Source organism: Sceloporus undulatus, chromosome 2, assembly GCF_019175285.1.
Source record: "Sceloporus undulatus isolate JIND9_A2432 ecotype Alabama chromosome 2, SceUnd_v1.1, whole genome shotgun sequence".
NCBI classification, from domain to species: Eukaryota; Metazoa; Chordata; class Lepidosauria; order Squamata; family Phrynosomatidae; genus Sceloporus; species Sceloporus undulatus.
The window spans coordinates 20,100,903-20,113,619 of record NC_056523.1 but is presented as its reverse complement, the minus strand read 5'-3'; the positions used below and the strand labels follow the sequence as shown (position 1 = coordinate 20,113,619).

General features: G+C 42.5%; 1 long non-coding RNA gene across 2 annotated transcripts; it reads left to right on the top strand.

Annotated features, from left to right (window-relative positions):
* Positions 1-8,235: 8,235 nt before the first annotated feature.
* LOC121924032 lies at positions 8,236-12,285 on the top strand. Of its 2 annotated transcripts, none has more exons than XR_006102510.1 (3): positions 8,236-8,516; positions 9,076-9,195; positions 12,127-12,285. It is a non-coding gene; the product is annotated as an uncharacterized LOC121924032 (long non-coding RNA). The 2 variants fall into 2 exon arrangements; XR_006102511.1 differs by lacking the exon at positions 8,236-8,516 and adding an exon at positions 8,678-8,743.
* The last annotated feature ends 432 nt before the right edge of the window (positions 12,286-12,717 follow it).

The window sequence follows — 12,717 nt, the reverse complement described above, 5'->3', positions numbered from 1 at the left end:
ACTACAGCTCAGTCATATCTTCTCCAAGCTAAGAATATCCTGTTCCCTAAGATGTTCCTTGTGTTACAGTCCACGCTTATTAGGTTGCCAAATTTGTAGTCTGGAAATAAAGCTGTGAAGTGCAAGAGTGTAACCTGGTATAATCTACAGAATATATGGAGAGCCAGTGTGGCACAGTGGTTTGAGTGCTGGACTACAACTCTGGAGATCAGGTTTTCACCAAAATGGTGAAAGGTCTGGAAACCCCACCCTATGCGTATGTTTAGCATAGGAACGAAAAGGTCAATGGGTGACAGGTATGAGAAGAAATACTTAAAATGGAGTCTGAAGAAGCCATTTTGTATGGCCAAGTATAGGATGGATCTGCTCGCCTCTTTCTCAAACAAGTTTGTTCAAAACTGCTAACACAGCAACTTTCAGTTTTTGGAACTAGATGGTTGCCAGAAGCTTCAAAGGGAAGGCCAGAACAAGGAATAATTTGTTGCTCTTGGTAGCTTCAAAGTAGAAAGATAGGAGGAGTTGAAATTCTAGCTTGTAACCAATCATAAGTCTGAATTATGCATTCATTATTGCAACCACAAACTAACTATATAAAAATATGAGTGTGGCAAGAACAAAGGGTCCCTCTATTGAGGCACTTGTGGGCCCATGTATTGTATTCTGCTTATCTACAATCAAACTGTGAATCCTTTTCAAGAAACATTCATGTTCTGAAGTCAATTCCTCTGCCTTCAAGCTGTCTTCCCTTTGAAAGTGTGGCTGACACAGGATAGAGATCATATTGGAGCAAGCTTGTTTTCTCCTGCTCCAGAGACTAGAACACAGAGCAGTCAATTCAAACTACAGGAAAGGAGATTCTACTTAAACATTAGGAAGAATGTCCTGACGACAAGATCTGTTTGACAGTGAAATATGCTGCCTTGAGTGTGGGGGAGTCTCTTTTTTTGGATAGTTTTTAAGCAGAGGCTAGATGGCCATCTGTCAGAGGTGCTTTGATTGTGTATTCCTGCATGGTGGGACTTGGACTGGATGACCCTTGAGGCCTCTTCCAACTCTATGAATCTATGACTAGTGGTACTCTGGAGCACTAGTGGTACTTCTAACTCTATGAATGTATAATTCTATATATGGTGTAAGATATAAGACAGAAAACTAGATGTATTAGAAAGTATGTGTACATATTATTGCGAACTTAATGATACCTTAAGTCTGGGCGAAATGGCTCCTAGAATATAGATAAGATAGGGATGTGAATGCGGGTGGTTTTAACTCCATGGACCATCACTTTGAGAAGCACTGCTCTAGTGGATTGGGGACTGTAAGAGCCAGAGGGAACAAAAATGTAAAAATCTTTAGGCTGTGGATTAGACGAAGACTTTTCATCAGCACACCTGTAGTAATGTGTTTACCTATGTTAGGGTGCCTTTCATCTCCCAACTACAGCTTGTTAAACAATCACTGTTAAGAACATCATGAGTATTTGTGCCTTTTGCATTTCCAATACTACTACTACTAATAATAATAATAGTATTTATTTATATTCTGTTCTTCTCAAAGGAATCAAAGCGGATTACAGCAATAGAATAAAAACACCAAAGCCCCTAACCCTCCTCCGAGTTATAAAAACATTGATCAGCCCCTAAAAAGAAATTAAAAAACTAGAAAATTTTAAAACATTCCAACACAGTACAGTGAAAAAAAAAAGTATTTTGGGCAGATTCAGGCAAGAAATGCGTCTTACTTATAAAGAAGAGTGGGGAAGGGCAACACTCTCCTCAACACTCCAATCTTTGCATTCACCTGACAACAGAGGCAACACCCCATGCATTTGATGAAGGGGGCTGCAGTCCATGAAAGCTTGTGGCAAATAAAATTTGTTAAGGTGCCCCAAGACTATTTGTTGTTTTTGCACATCTGTGTGCCATGCCCTTTGAAGGATGCATTATTTTGAAGCAAAAGGTCTGCAAATGGGAGCCAGGATAGATGTTTGAAAAGCCTGTTTAGGGCCTGGTACATACCTCCTCATCAGGGTGGGCTGGAGGCGTCTGGTTTTTCCCCGGAGGGATGCCACAGCAGCCAAACTGCACAGTGTCCCTCCGCCCCAAAAAGAACCCAGAAAAAACAGGTTCTTTTCCTGACGCCGCACGGACGTCACGGGTGTGCCATTGGCACATTTGTGACATAAGCGACGCACAGCAACATCTGTACAGTGTGCGTTGCTTACGTCATCATGGCAGCTTCCGTGTGGATGGGATGCCGCCATGATGCCACCGTTGTCATGTGCTAGGGTTCTGGAGCGTGTGGATGGTGCATGCTCCGGAACCTTAGTATCGGCAGCAGCACGCCGCTTTTGGCCCATCAGTCCTGGGCCATAATCCTATATGGAACTTGTTGGCTTTGTGTTACTTTGCTAGCTGAACCTTCCACTCTCAGGGGCATTTTGAGGCTAAAACACAGCTGGGAATTCCTTTAAAGGTGAAATCCAGCCCTCCTATAGACAACTCACAAGTATTGCTGGGCCATGTTCCACAATTTCCAAGCTTTGATCTGCAACTCTAGCAAGTTATCACACATGCAATCAGCAGCATGTTCTGTCTTGGATCATATGGGAAGGAGCTGTTCCTGTTTTAAAATAGTTCAGCAGGATTTATAAACATAGCCTTTGAAAAAGTGATGAAGATTTGAGAGATTCAGATGAAGCAAACCCATCAGGGACCAGGCAAACAGACTGTAACAAAGGTTGACTAGAGCTTTCCCAATTTTGGGTGGGCTGTGCTGGTGTTGAAAGAATGTAGGTTTTATCTATTTGCTGTAAGATCTTCCAGAGGCAGCTTCACGTGAGTCCAAACTGCCAAGTCTATAATGTTTGGCAGGTGACTTCCATGTGGCCACCCTATAGAGCTCTACTGGAGAGACATTGGTGGGCAGTGCTGCTGTTGTGACTGCACTCCTTGTGAAGTGTGCGACTATACTACCTTATTGCAGGTTGTAATGAGCGACTTGATTCATCAACTCAGAGTGGATATGGACACCTTCTTAATAATAATAATAATAATTTATTCGTATTTCCCGTCTCTCCCTGTGGATCGAGGCAGGATTACAGCAAAGAATACAAAATACAATATTATCTAAAAATACAGTTAGTAAAACAACAGCAATATTACTGCCGTCTTGCTTTTGGAGCATGGCTAGAATGAGACATACATGGCATCAAAGGAGTAGAAATTGCTTGTCCTTTTCAGATAGATGCAGATGGCCTTGCAAACATCCAAGGAATGTCATATCTTCTCCAGCTGAATGACCAAGGACAGAAGGGTCATCTCCTGCTCTGAGGAAGGTAGAGTTTTCCATAGGGACAAAGGCTGGGTACAGTCAAAACACCATGAAGCTCTGATGATTTGCAAGCTGGCAGGGCCCCTAACTTGGCACCCTGTGTGCTGAGGTGATGGCAGTCAGGAAGAGCACCTTCCAGGGCAGGTGCTTCAGGAAGGTTTCCCTTATGGACTCAAATGGTGGAATTGTCAGTGCTTTCAGGATGCTGTGAAGGTCTCAGGATGTGAAAGGATGTACTGGAGAGATGGGGAAAGTAGAGACAGGCACTTGAGGAGTCTTGCCACGTGTGGGTACGATGTGATCCTAGTCCCCCGCATGTGTAGTAGTAGTGAAAGCAATGCCAAAATAACAAGAAGTCAACATGGGTTTCAAAGAAACAAATCATGCCAAACAAATCTGATCTCTTTCTTTGATAAAATTACCAGCTTGGTAGATGAAGGGAATGCTGTGGATATAGTATATCTCAATTTCAGTAAGGCCTTTGACAAGGTTCCCCATTACGTTATTGCAAACAAGCTAGTAAAATGTGGGCTAGACAAAGTGATTGTCCAAATTGATAGACCATTCGAACCCAAAGGGTGCTCAACAATGGCTCCTTTTCACCATGGAGAGTAGTGACCAGTGGGGTTCCACAGGGCTCTGTCCTGGGCCCAGTGCTATTCAACATCTTTATTGTGAGGAGTGAATGAGTTTTGACTTGGATACAGAACTGAAGGACCAAAGAACTGAACCAAAGAACTGATAACATGGCCTTAAAGCAAGTTAAAGAGCCAGAGAAAATGAGGCTGGGTGCAAGGGGACGCCCTTGCTAGGAACTGATACAATGTTTGGGAAAAGGACTAAAAAGGGGATGGTGAAGGAAAAGATTCCATCTATGGTAACCCTTTTTGTACCTTGAAGGGAGAAATAAAGGAAATTTCCCCCGCAGATATCCTTACTGAGCAGAGTAAGGTCTGGGGTTTACATTTGAAGAAATCCCTTTTGAAGGGGAATAAACAGGAGGATGCTAACAAAATGAAATTCAACATGGAGAAATGTAAGGTACTGCACTTAGGGCAGAAAAATAAAATGCACAGATATAGGACTGGGGACACCTGGCTGAATGAAACTACATGTAAAAGGGATCTTGGAGTCCAAGTAGACCACAAGTTGAACATGAGTGAACAGTGCGATGCGGCAGCCAAAAAGGCCAATGCAATTTTAGGCTGCATCAATAAAAGTATAGTGTCTAGATCAAGAGAAGTAATAGTGCCACTATATTCAGTTTTGGTCAGGCCCCACCTGGAATATTGTGTCCAGTTCTGGGCACCACAATTAAAAAAGGACATTGAGAAACTGGAGCGTGCCCAAAGGAGGCCGACTAAAATGGTGAAGGGTCTGGAAACCATGCCCTATGAGGAACAACTTAGGGAGCCCGGGATGATTAGTCTGGAGAAAAGAAGGTTAAGAGGTGATATGATAGCCCTGTTTAAATATTTGAAGAGATGTCATATTGAGGAGGGAGCAAGTTTGTTTTCTGCTGCTCCAGAGAACAGGACCCGGAGCAATGGATGCAAGCTACAGGAAAAGAGATTCCACCTCAACATTAGGAGGAACTTCCTGACAGTAAGGGCTGTTTGACAGTGGAACACATTCCCTCAGAGTGTAGTGGAGTCTCCTTCCTTGGAGGTCTTTAAGCAGAGGCTGGATGGCCATCTGTTGGGGATGCTTTGACTGAGATTTCCTGCATGGCAGAATGGGGTTGGACTGGACGGCCCTTGTGGTCTCTTCCAAATCGACGAGTCTGTGATTCTATGAAAAAGGTTTTTGAGTGGTTTCAACAAGTGTTGGCTGATAATGATCCTTGGGAGACTTTATATAAAGGGATTGGAATATTTTTTTTCAGTACAAATTCTGCGGACAAAATAGACCAAATGAAAGTTGGACTTTTGCTTGTGCAAGCTGGTATGAACTATTTTAGTCAACAGGTGAAACAGTTTGCAGACAGAATCAGAGAAAAGGAGTTTAAGAACTCCTCCCTCACTCTGCAAAACATTTCTAGAATGCAGGAGAACATCAAATTGGATGATGAGAATAACAAATTGATAAAGGAGACAAAATTGCTACAGGTCAGTTTGGATGCCTTAGAGAAAAAAGAATAGGAATGTAAATTACAAAAACAGAAGGTGGATGTTTTAAAGGAGGTTTTGATAGACAGGAAGACTCCTTTGAAAAAAAGCAAAATGTGATATTGTATGGTGATGAAAAACCATCACAATTCCTTGGTGATTTAAAACCAAAGTTGGTCTCTTGATGTCTTTTGCTTGTCATCTCTCCAGGAATCCTCAACACTTTCCTTATCCCCCAAAGAACCTGTTTTTTACTAGCAGTGATAAAATACTTCTTGCCAGCCTTGACATTATCAATGACTTGGATGACAGAACTGGGGGCATACTTATCAAATTTGCAGATGACACCAAATTAGGAGAAATAGTTTATACCCTAGAGAATAGGATCAAAATTTAAAATGACCTGAATAGACTAGAGAACTGGGCCAAAGCTAAATGAAATTCAACATTTACATTTTAGGCTGCATCAATAAAAGTATAGTGTCTAGATCAAGAGAAGTAATAGTGCCACTATATTCAGTTTTGGTCAGGCCCCACTTGGAATACTGTGTCCAGTTCTGGGCACCACAATTTAAAAAGGACATTGAGAAACTGGAGCGTGTCCAAAGGAGAGCAACTAAAATGGTGAAAGGTCTGGAAACCATGCCCTATGAGGAACGACTTAGGGAGCTGGGGATGTTTAGCCTGGAGAAGAGAAGGTTAAGAGGTGATATGATAGCCCTGTTTAAATATTTGAAGAGATGTCATATAGAGGAGGGAGCAAGCTTGTTTTCTGCTGCTCCAGAGACTAGGACCCGGAGCAATGGATGCAAGCTGCAGGAAAAGAGATTACATCTCAACATTAGGAGGAACTTCTTGACAGTAAGGGCTGTTCGACAGTGGAACAAACTCCCTTGAAAGTGTAGTGGAGTCTCCTTCCTTAGAGGTCTTCAAACGGAGGCTGGATGGCCATCTGTCGGGGATGCTTTGATTGTGATTTCCTGCATGGCAGGGGGTTGGACTGGACGGCCCTTGTGGTTTCTTCCAACTCTACGATTCTATGATTCTATGATTCTAACATGGGGAATAGTGCACTTAAGGGGGAAATGAAATGCATAAATATAGGATGGGGGTTACCTGGCTGAACAAGAGTACATGTGAGGGATCTATGAGTCCAAGTAGACCACAAGTCAAACATGAGTCAACAGTGCGATGCGGCAACTAAAAAGGCCAATGTGATTCTAGGCTCCATCAACAGAAGTATACTGCCTACAAGAAAGTAATAGTGCCACTGTTTTCTGGTCAGGCCCCACCTGGAATGTTGTGTCCAGTTCTGGGCACCACAATTCAAAAAGGATGTTGAGAAACTGAAGTCTGTCCAAAGGAGGACAACTAAATGGTGAAAGGTCTGGAAACCATGCCCTATGAGGAACAACTTAGGGAGTTGGGCATGTTTAGCCTGGGGAAGAGAAGGTTAAGAGGTGATATGGTAGCCCTGTTTAAGCATTTGAAGGGATGTCATATTGAGGAGGGATCAAGCTTGTTTTCTGCTGCCCCAATGAACAGGACCCAGAACAATGGATGCAAGCTTCAGGAAAAGAGATTCCACCTCAACATTAGGAGGAATCTCCTGACAGTAAGTGCTGTTAGACAGTAGAACACACTTCCTCGGAGTGTAATGTGAGTCACCTTCTTTGGAAGTCTTTAAGCAGATGCTGGATGGCCATCTGTCAGGGGTGCTTTGATTAGGATTTCCTGCATGGCAGGGGGTTGGACTCGATGTCCCTTGTGGTCTCTTCCAGTACTATGATCCTATGATTCTATGAGGACATGGTTGCAACCAGTCTTTTGACTCTTTTTGATCTAAGTCCATAGACAATGTCCTCCTAGATGGATTCCAATAAGGAAGGGACTGAGAATGTTAAGAAGTTCTAAATATGCTACTGGCCAGCACTATATATATATGCCCATAACTATAGTGGACCCTTGTTATACACTGGGGGTTTGTTCCAGGATCCCCCGTGGATAACAAAATCCGTGGATGCTCACATCCCATTAAATATAATGGTATAGCAAAACGGTGTCCCTTATAAAAAATGGAAAATCAAGGTGTGATATTTGAAATATACTTTTTTTGAGCATTTTCAAACCATGGATGCTTGAATCCGTGTATTAAAAAAATCAGTGTATAAGAAGGGCCAACTGTACAAACCTTACCCTCTGTCCCAGAAACTCGCCAGGTAGCAGCATCCAATGGCTCAGAAACCAGTCCTGGTCCAGGAACCACAAGTTTGACTAGCACTGGTATAGACCATTAGAGGGGTATCTGACTCATAGGACAGAGAACTATGCTGGGTCCTACAAGGCCTTGGGATTGGGAGGCACAGTAGGCAGGAGGCACCCTTCCTTTTGTGCTCCCAGATCCCATTTCACCCCTTCTTTCAGTCCTTCCTTCCAGGCTACATCTACACTGCAGAATTAATGTAGTTTGACATTGCTTTAACTACCATGACTCAGTGCTATGGAATTCTGGGACTTTTAGTTTTGTGAAATATTTAGCTGCCTCTGTCAGAGAGCTCTGCTGCCACCCATAACAAATGACAAGTCCCTGGATTCCAAACGATGGAGCCATGGTATTAAAACCTAACTTCTTGCGACACCAGCACAGCTCACCCAAAACGGGAAATTACAGGATGTTCCATTCTTATCTACTGGGGAAAAGGAACATTGATAGTTACCTGTGATATGACTTTTTCCAGTAGAGAAGGGCTGAACATCTTTCCCACTCTGGTGAGTGCTGACATGGGGTTATGAGTGACATTGTACATAGTTCTCCCATATGGAGAGCAGGCTGTTCCCTAATCTGTTACTGGTTTTAGTCTCTGACCTTTAACATTTCTGCAGTGCTAATGAGCTCTCCTTCTGAAGCATTATCTCTCTGCTGTTTTGGTGACTGACCTTCTTGGGGGGTGGTGTTTCTTCCCCACTGGGGACACTGGAAGGTCTTTCTTTTCTCTGTCTACTGGAGAGAGTGGAAGGGTCAACCTAAGTTACAGGATGGCCAGCTCTTATCAACTGGAAACAGACATATCATAGGTAGGAACCTACATTCCTTTCTCCATTTGTAAAGAAACCAGGATGATCTATGGAGTGTGGGTGTGTTTGGGCATTAAAAACCAGACTGCTCACAGATGAGAAGCCAATTTCTCATTTCTCAGAAGACAACTTAAGGCAGCCTGTTTCTGCTAAAGGACTTCCGGGACTTGGCATGAATCAAATCTGGCTGTTTGCATCCTGTATTCTTCTCTTTCTTACTGAAGGAGGTAAGTCTACCTACAAAAAATATACAGTTGTTGCTGTTATTTGCCATCAAGTCAACTTTGACTTATGGTGATCCTATGCATGGGAGACCTCCAAGAGCCCTGGTCATCTGCTGCCTGCATAGGTCTTGCAGACTCAGGCTCACAGCTTCTTTTATTGCATCAATCAATCTGTAATGTGGTTTTTTCTCTTTTCCTACTGCCTTCCACTTTACCAAGTATTATCATCTTTTCTAATATACCATTTCATGGCGGGGTCAAAGTATGATGACAGGTTCAGTTTAGCTGTTTTTAATTTATTTATTTTAAAAAATCTTTTCTTTTTTAAATATCAGATGCTGTGTTCTGCCGACAGTGTTCCACCATGAGGCCATGGATACCCTGTCGCCCTCCCTGGGGACGTTGTCCTGCTGTCCCAAATGAAGATCTCTGCATGACCATGAAAGTCTTTAAGGGTCAGGAGTCCAACTTGAGCTCCTCCATTGTTCTCTTCACCGCATATGGAGGCCATGCCAGTCTTTCTTTTCCTTGCTAGCTTGTACATGTTTTCTAATTAGGGTTGCCATACCTCTCGTTTGGCTTGGCTTTACTTGAATTAAAAGCATGACACCTGGTCTGAATTCCAAGCCTTCACTTTTTTAAAAAAGTAGCCTTTGGGAGCGAAGGAGCTTATCACATGTATTATTACTCTGGCTTACCGCTATCCGGTTTAAGGGTTAATCCGAGTGACACTCTGATCTTATTACATGCTTTTTTACCGCTGAAATTAATGTGCAGGTACATCCCAGGGCCATCCCCACTTGCAGAGCTGCTCTGGCAGGCATTTTCTTAAATCAGAAAACTCCTGAATCTGAAAAGAGTCGGGAGGAGTGGCTCTGCATGCAGGGATGGCCCCAGGAAGTATTCAGATGGCAATTTTGGCAGTAAAAATTGTTTAATAAGGTCAGGGAGCTGCTCGAATTGGATCTCTCTATTCTATATTCAGCACTTTGATCAATGTTCTGTACTGATTCTGTCAGATCAGTTTGAAAAGTTAAAAAAATGTTGTGAAGCTTGAAATATACCGCCTCTCCCCGTACATTCCGCCTCGCACCCTCAGAACGTCTGGGCAGCAATTACTGAAGGTGCCTGGGGCTAGATTATCCTCCACCACACGGAGGACATTTTCCACTGCTGCCCCAGCCCTTTGGAATACGCTGCCCACTGAGCTCCGCTCGACTACCACCCTGGCCCAATTCAGGAAGGACCTGAAAACCTTCCTGTTCCAACAGGCATTCCCCGACTAAAATCCTGTGGGCCTCCCTCCTCTTTCGTGGCCAAGAGGTTGGGCTAATGGGGCATTTTAGCCTGTTTTTTTTATTGTATTTAGTTGATTGATGTGTATTATATTTATTCTGTTTTAACTATATGTTGTAAGCCGCCCTGATCTTGGGAAGGAGCGGGGTACAAATAAAAACTTTATTATTATTTATTAATATACTGGGAGGGGGAAATGCTAAAATCAATGTACAGTGGTACCCCGGGTTACGAAAATAATTCGTTCCGCCGCCGCGTTCGTAACCCGAAATGCTTCGTAAGCCGAAAAAGCCATAGGCGCTAATGGGGAAAAGCCGCGATTTCGTGTGAAATAGTGCTGAAAAGCACCAAAAAATTTTTCGTAACCCGAAAAAACCTTCGTAACCCGGAACAGTTTTTTCCTATTGATTTTTTTCGTAACCCGGAAATTTCGTAAGGCGGCGCATTCGTATCCCGGGGTACCACTGTATTGGGTTTGCCTACTTAAAATGCAAATTAAAGTAAGGTAATTTGCATATCATGCAAATCAGGTGCCTGGATTTGGGGGAGTAGACTGTGGCAACCTGATTTGAAATCATCTATTTTTCAGAAAGAAATGCATATGATTACACCTGGTGACCTGGAGCACTGATTTTCTAAATCAGGGGTGGACAAGCTCCCAATGTCAAAGGGCCAACTTTTGGCACCAAGGACTTACCATCGACTGCACTAGCCCCCAAAACTTCCCATATGCCCAAATAAAACACAAGATGTGGCATTTCTGTTTTTTGGGGGGAGGGCCCAGGGAGTGGAAGCCAAGAAGCTGAGAGCTGCACTTTTATGACAAAATCACTGCTCCCAGAGATTTCCAGGAATGGAAATAGCCATTTTCTAATGAACATATTTTCATTTAGAAGACCTTTAAGGGATCCAGGGTCCACAGAAAAGAAAGTTCATGGGACTGTATGCGGCCCACAAACCATACTTTGGCTACTTCTAGGTGACCCTAATAAGTAATAAAATGCAGTAAAGGCAGAAGAAAGAGAAGCGGAACCTGGTTAACCAGCATGTTACTATTGCTGCTACTATTACCACCAGAACTATCAATAAGAGTGACAGCTTCAGTTTCAGTGAGATGGTGAATTCACCTTGGGGTTTAATGCTCCAGCCATGTGGACTTGCAAAGAGGGCTCAAGGCATGTTGACAATACTAAGGAGTGGCGACTTTTTAAAAATATGTGTCTGGATCAGACAATGGTGAAGTAGGAGGTTTTTTGGTATAAGACTCCTATAATCCCCCCATTCTGTATTATTCCATGGATTATTATTAACACAATGTACCAGTCAAGGTGGCGTATAAGTTAAAATGAAGTACAGATTGGATCTCCTTTAACCAGAATTCTGAAATCTGAAATACTGGGGGGGAAACCCAAAACTTTTTTCAAGGCTGGCTGAGATAGTGACACCTTTGCTTTCTGATGGTTCAACATAGACCAATTTTGTTTCATACACATAATTATATAAAATATTGTATGAAATTATCTTCAGGCTATGTGTATGAAGTATATATGAAATATAAATAAATTTTGTATTTAGACTTGGGGCCCATCTCTAGTTGCTGTGTGTCTTTAAGTCACTTCTGACATATGGCAGCCCTAAGGCGGATTTATCATGGGGTTTTCTTGCCAAGATTTCTTCAGAGGCCATTGTCTTTCCCTGAGATTGATGTATGTAAATGCAAATACAGGTTTTCCAAAATCCAAACACTTCTGGTCCCAAGCATTTTGGATAAGGGAGACTCACCCCCCCACACACACACACATTAAAATGGAATTAAATTACCAACACCTCCTGACTGACTTTAAAGACAGCAATTTAAAACATACTCGAAGAAGCAGCCCTTCTGAGGATATCAAGGCCAGGCAGGTTTCTATGTGGAAATACAGTGTGACAGAAAGCTAGCTCTAAGCCATATAGGGCTATATATGTTATAATCAGCATATTAAAACTCCTAATAGGGAGTTGCTCATGTTCACAGGTTTCCTAGCTCTAAAGGTTGAATTGAACTAACAGACACTCCTTTTCCTCATCCTTATTTTCTCCCACCCCAGATTTCGAGCTGTGGCAAGTAGTCCAGACCTGTTCCAAGATAAATAATCCAAAGTGCGGTGACTTCTACTTTGATGATATGACTGGCAAAATGTACACCTACAGCTGTTGTTCCAACAAACATTACTGCAATGACTCTCAGTAGATGAATAAAACCATGTGGTTCCTAACTTAGTCTTGCAGCCCACTTGTATCATTGTTTGGGGACATATATGGGGGAAAGGTGGTCCTGGTTGTATTTGGTACCAAGGCATCAGTATTGGAGGTTAATTGACATAGGGCAGGGGGAGACAACTTGTTACCTTCAGAAGTTTTTTTTTTTTTAATTGTTTTTTTTGATCAAGATAATACAGATTCCAAACACAATTAACAATTATACATTTATACATTCTTGATCCTAAATTTTGATTTTTCTACCCCCCAATACTTTGAAACCCCCCTTCTCTGCCCTGTATTTCATTATATCCGTCAATGAGTTACAATCAAGCTTCGTTTATCCATGTTCCCGAAAGATACCACCAGACTATAACCTAGAGCATCACATTACGTTTCATTTTTCACATAATCATATATTTTTATCCATTTTTCTTCCC